The sequence below is a fragment of the Xenopus laevis genome, chromosome 6L (genome assembly GCF_017654675.1).
Source record: "Xenopus laevis strain J_2021 chromosome 6L, Xenopus_laevis_v10.1, whole genome shotgun sequence".
In the NCBI taxonomy this organism is placed as follows: Eukaryota; Metazoa; Chordata; class Amphibia; order Anura; family Pipidae; genus Xenopus; species Xenopus laevis.
Window position 1 is genome coordinate 72175706 of NC_054381.1, and position 6000 is coordinate 72181705.

Genomic DNA, 6000 nt, shown 5'->3' on the forward strand with positions numbered 1-6000 from the left:
TGACTCGGCCATCAATTTTCGAGTTTCACAAATTTTTAATTGTTTCACAAATTTTTCTGGAAATTCACTAATTTTTCAGAGAAATTCGCCCCTCAATAGAAGGAGTCCTGTGCTTACTGAGGAGTTGGGTTCAATATTTTTGTATTTTAATAAATTATCTTGTTCTAAATCTTGTTCTAAATGATTTTGCTGTGTGGCTAAATAATGTCCTAAAGTAACAGCTAGGGGAACCCTACCGATTAAAAATAATATATTATTAATTTAGAAAAATTATATAGAAAACTAAAATACAGTGAGAATACATTAGATGAGTCATAATATTATATATTCTATTTATGCTTTCATTGGGTGCAGGATGGTCACATGTTCTAAAATGCACTTTGAGATTTTAACAGGAGGGCAGCATTTGCAGTTATAAGAACCAATCTATACTTTCTGGTGTCACTGTGGTAGGAAAGCTTTTCAAAGGGTTAATAAAGGATAAGATACTCGACTTCATAGCAAATCATAATACTATGAGTTTGTGCCAGCATGGTTTTATGCGTAATAGATCTTGCCAGACTAACTTAATTTCTTTTTATGAGAATGTAAGTAGAGACCTCGATTCTCGGATGGCAGTGGATGTGATTTACTTAGACTTTGCTAAAGCATTTGATACAGTGCCACACAAAAGGTTACTGGTTAAATTAAGGAATGTTGGCCTGGAACATAGTATTTGTACCTGGATAGAGAACTGGCTAAAAGATAGACTACAAAGAGTGGTGGTAAATGGAACATTTTCTAATTGGACCAGTGTTGTTAGTGGAGTACCGCAGAGCTCTGTACTAGGTCCCTTGCTTTTCAACTTGTTTATTAATGACCTGGAGGTGGGCATTGAAAGTACTGTTTCTATTTTTGCAGATGATACTAAATTGTGCAGAACTATAGGTTCCATGCAGGATGCTGCCACTTTGCAGAGTGATTTGTCTAAACTGGAAAACTGGGCAGCAAACTGGAAAATGAGGTTCAATGTTGATAAATGCAAGGTTATGCACTTTGGCAAAAATAATATAAATGCAAGTTATACACTAAATGGCAGTGTGTTGGGAGTTTCCTTAAATGAGAAGGATCTAGGGGTCTTTGTAGATAACACGTTGTCTAATTGTGGGCAGTGTCATTCTGTGGCTACTAAAGCAAATAAAGTTCTGTCTTGCATAAAAAAGGGCATTAACCAAGGGATGAAAAAAAATAATTATGCCTCTTTATAGGTCCCTGGTAAGGCCTCATCTGGAGTATGCAGTTCAGTTTTGGACTCCAGTCCTTAAGAGGGATATAAATGAGCTGGAGAGAGTGCAGAGACGTGCAACGAAATTGGTTAGAGGGACGGAAGACTTAAATTATGAGGGTAGACTGTCAAGGTTGGGGTTGTTTTCTCTGGGAAAAAAGGCGCTTGTGAGGGGACATGATTACACTTTACAAGTACATTAGAGGACATTATAGACAAATGGCAGGGGACCTTTTTACCCATAAAGTGTATCACCGTACCAGAGGCCACCCCTTTAGACTAGAAGAAAAGAACTTTCATTTGAAGCAACGTAGGGGGTTGTGGAATGCACTGCCGGGTGATGTTGTGATGGCTGATTCAGTTAATGCCTTTAAGAATGGCTTGGATGATTTTTTGGACAGACATAATATCAAAGGCTATTGTGATACTAAGCTCTATAGTTAGTATAGGTATGGGTAGATAGAATTTGATTAAAAGTAGGGAGGGGTGTATGTATGGATGCTGGGTTTTCATTTGGAGGGGTTGAACTTGATGTACTTTGTCTTTTTTCAACCCAATTTAACTATGTAACTATGTAACTGTGTAACACTGTGTAATGTTAGTTTTACAAACTATACAGTTACATAGGTACGTATGGGTTGAAAAAAGAACATAATCCAACAAATTCATCCCCTTCAAATTAAACCTAGCATCCATACATACACACACTCACACTGACCCATCGATACACTAACAAAACTCTGTATATACCAGTATCTACACACATTGTTGAATTTAGTATCACTACAGCCTTTGATATCATACTTGTCCAAGAAACCACCCAAGCCCCTCTTAAAATCATTGTTACACAATATGTTGTGATCTTGTCTGTGATGGTTTCCTATGTTTCTGTGATCCTTGAGTTCCTAGCTCCTATTATTTCTGAGTTCCTTACCTCTGATTTGCATTTTGTATTCTACCTATTGTCTGTCTACTATGTTGACTATTGGTCTGAAAGGCCATGACCGAGGATTTGGCTTACTTGCAGTTCTGTCAACAATTTGCAAACTTACATTACACTCTTCTAAATGTATGTGTATATTACCCATCACTGTAGACAGTCCTAAGCCTGCTTTTCATGCCAGCAGTGTTGATTCAATTCAGTGGTAAATTTTTAGGCCAACATTTTGTTGTAACCATCTTTCTTCTCTTCCTGTCAGTGGAATTTGTATATTTTTTGCGAATGCATTTGGCATGTTTTGTCATGATTTTCAGGAACAGTTCATCTTAATACACTAAGGCAGTTATTTACTAAACTCTGAGAAAATCATGGCATTTGGATTTTTTCTCTATTTTATTGAGTTTTTACCCAAACCAATTAAATTGAACATTTTTAATAATGAATAAGGTGAAATCCGGTATGGGAGTTTGGTCATGGTTTTTTTTTTTTATTTAAAAAATTTGTTACATTTGAATTATAGCAAATAACCCTCTGTTTGTTGCAGTTTTGCCACTGATAAACTTTGAAAATGCACTAATTAAAGTTCTTATTATGATACATAGGGGCCTATTTACTAAAACTAAAATTAATTGAATTAGATATCAATAAATTTTCTCAAAAAAGTCAGAGCAATTATCAGACAAAAACCCTGACTTTATTGGATTATCCAACTCAGATCACAATATCAATAAGCAACTTCAGGGACATCTGCCATTGACTTCTACATGACCTCTATAGGTTTGCTATGGAGTAATTTTGGATTCTGATTTTTAGCAGCTTTGGGTTATATTAAATCTCTAAAATCTATCTAATCTATCTAAAGATTCCAGTTTTCATTTAAAAATTTGAGGTCTCCTCCTAAAAAACTCATCCAGAAAAAATCTAGGTTTAATAAATAGGCCCCTTAAAGGAACAGTTCCGTGTGAAAATAAGAACTGTGTAAATATATAGGCTTCTATCTAATTTCTATCTGTTTCTAATATAGTTAGTTAGCCACAAATGTAATGTATAAAGGCTGGAGTGACTGGATGTCTAATAAAACAGCCAGAATCCAACTTCCTGCTTTTCAACTCTATAACTCTGAGCTAGTCCGCGACTTGAAGGGGGGCCACATGGTACATTTCTGTTCAGTGAGTTGGCAATTGATCCTCAGCATTCAGCTCAGATTCAAAAGCAACAGATATGACCCATGTGGCCCCCCTCAAGTCACTTGTTTCCTGTGTGTATCTCTGAGCTGAAGATGTTGATTATAGTGAAAGTAAGTATAGTGAAATAATTTATATCTGTAGAAATAAGTCAAATCGACTGGACTTGCTGTGTTTTTCCTTGAAGATGTTTCACCTGTCATCCAACTGGCTTTCTCAATTCAATTGAATTGTGAAAGCCAGTTGGATGACTGGTGAAATGTCTTCAAGGAAAAACACAGCAAGTCCAGTTGATTTGACTTATTTCTACAGATATAACATGACCTGGATGAATGAGAATCTTCACAAACATAAAAAATTTATCATTTAAAAAATAATAATTTATAAAAAAAAAAGTTTTGTCCATATTTTGTGACATGCTCAACAAAAAGCTTTAAAAGGACAATTAAAAGGTTTGAGATGGAGAATTTTAGGATTTGGATTTTTAGCAGCTTTGGGGTATATTAAATCTCTAAAAATTCTACGAAAAATTTGAGTTCTCCCCCCAAAAAAATACTTGTCCAGAAAAAATCTAGGTTTAAAAAATGGGCCCCTTAATGTGAACTTAATTTATTTCCTGGGTATTTAAAAAATAATATTTAAAAAAAAAAAATGTTGTCCACATTTTGTGACATGCTCAACAAAAAGTTTTAAAAGGACAATGAAAATGCAAGACTTTATGATAAGGTTTCAAATTTTAGTAGATGGTCATCCAAACTGCTAAATAGTGGTAGGGGTTGATGCTGTCTAGGAATAGGGACTAAGGGGGTTATTTATCAAAGGTTGAATGCTACACTTCTTATCTTTATACCTTGAATGAACTTAAATAAACTCACAACACAAATGGTTTTTTATTTAACAAAAACTGGAATGGAAAAAAAACAAAAAACTGGAATCACTTAATTGATCTAGTTTTCGGGCAAAACCCTCCGAAAAAAATTTGAACACCTTGCAGGCTATTAACATCTTAAAATGGTTCAAGGGACTGCCATTCATTCCTACATGACCTCAACAGGTTTTAGATGGTGTATTTAGATTCAAACTATTTCCAGGGTCTGTGTATAATAAATCTTGAGTTTTTTGAAAATGTGAGTTTTGACCAAAAAAAATCACCTTGAAAACTCGAATTTTCATGTAAAACACAACTCGAAGCAAACCTTAACAAAAGACCCCGCTAGATGTTTATATGGCTATGGTAAAAACAAAAGGACTAGGTAATGATGGGGGCAAGGCACATGGGTAAATTATTGGAATAGCTAGTCTGTAATGATTACTAATACTTAGGTAGCGCTTAAGACCAACATAAAGATACTATATGTACTTTATATAAGCTTACTCAGACATTGAAGCTATAAGTTAGACCTAATTTTCTGTTTTATGTAAACATTTTCAAACTACAGTTCCACCTGCAGTTTTTGTTATAGCTCTTAGTAATAAAGGCGTAGTTGTTAATATGTAAGCTCATATAGTGCTTTGTTAATTTATTAAGATTAAACCACGTGCAGCACGTGTGTATTAGCTTGAAATGCTGTCCTTAGTGTAGGGACCTATAGGATTTGCTATGCTCCTAAAGCTTTAAATTCCTACCCTTCCTCCTTTTCCCTAGTTTCTGGGCAAAAGCCCATGGGGTAAATTCACTAACATTCGTAGTTTCGACAGGCGCAACTTCGCCGCGCTTCGCCGCACTTTGCCAGGCGTAGTTTCGCCAGCGCTCCGCAAATTCACTAAAATCCGAAGTTGCGCTCAGGAGTAGCGTAAGGTTGCGAAGTTGTGCTAGCGTTGATTCGCTATGTAAAGCGAAGTTACGCTAGCGAAGGCTAATTTGCATACGGCGCCAAATTCAAATTTCAATGGAGGAATACATATCAGCACTACAAATGCCTAGAAAACCTTCAAATCATCAAATAAAATTTTTATTTTGCCCTACACATGTGCCCACTGTCTAGGTAAGTTGCCATGAGTCAGGAAATGTAGGGGGGAAGGAGGGGAGCCCCAAAAAAAATTTTGATCTTTTTCAGCCTATCACCCATAATGTAGAAAACACGCCAGCGTTTTTTGGGACTTAGAAAAAATTTTGACTTTTTTTGAAACAATCCCTATCTACTCTATTGCGCTTCGCCAGGTCTGAGGTGGCGAAGGAAGTCTAGCGTAAAAGGTAGCGTTCAACACACTACTGAAGTTAGTGAATTTGCGTAGTTACGTTGCTAGCGAAAAATCGCCAGGTGTAAGGGTGCGAAGTAACACTAGCGAAACTACGCCAGCGTTCGTTAGTGAATTTGCGCAGTAACGAAAATGCCAAACGCTAGCGAATTAACGCTAGCGTTCGGCGCTTCGGCGCTTAGTGAATTTGCCCCCATGTATCTAGTTTATATTTACATAACCAGTGTTATTGGCCAAGGGGTGTAATGACCACTTCCTACCACACTTCAATATAGTGTGTGCAAAGGGGTGGATCTTCCGCTTTGGCTGCTGGTGTCCTTACCGACTGGATGTTCCCATTGAGCCTGGGTACACCAAGGTCCAGTAAAGCCACCGCCCTAAAGGGACAGCACCTTTAGTGTTTCAGTCAGGAA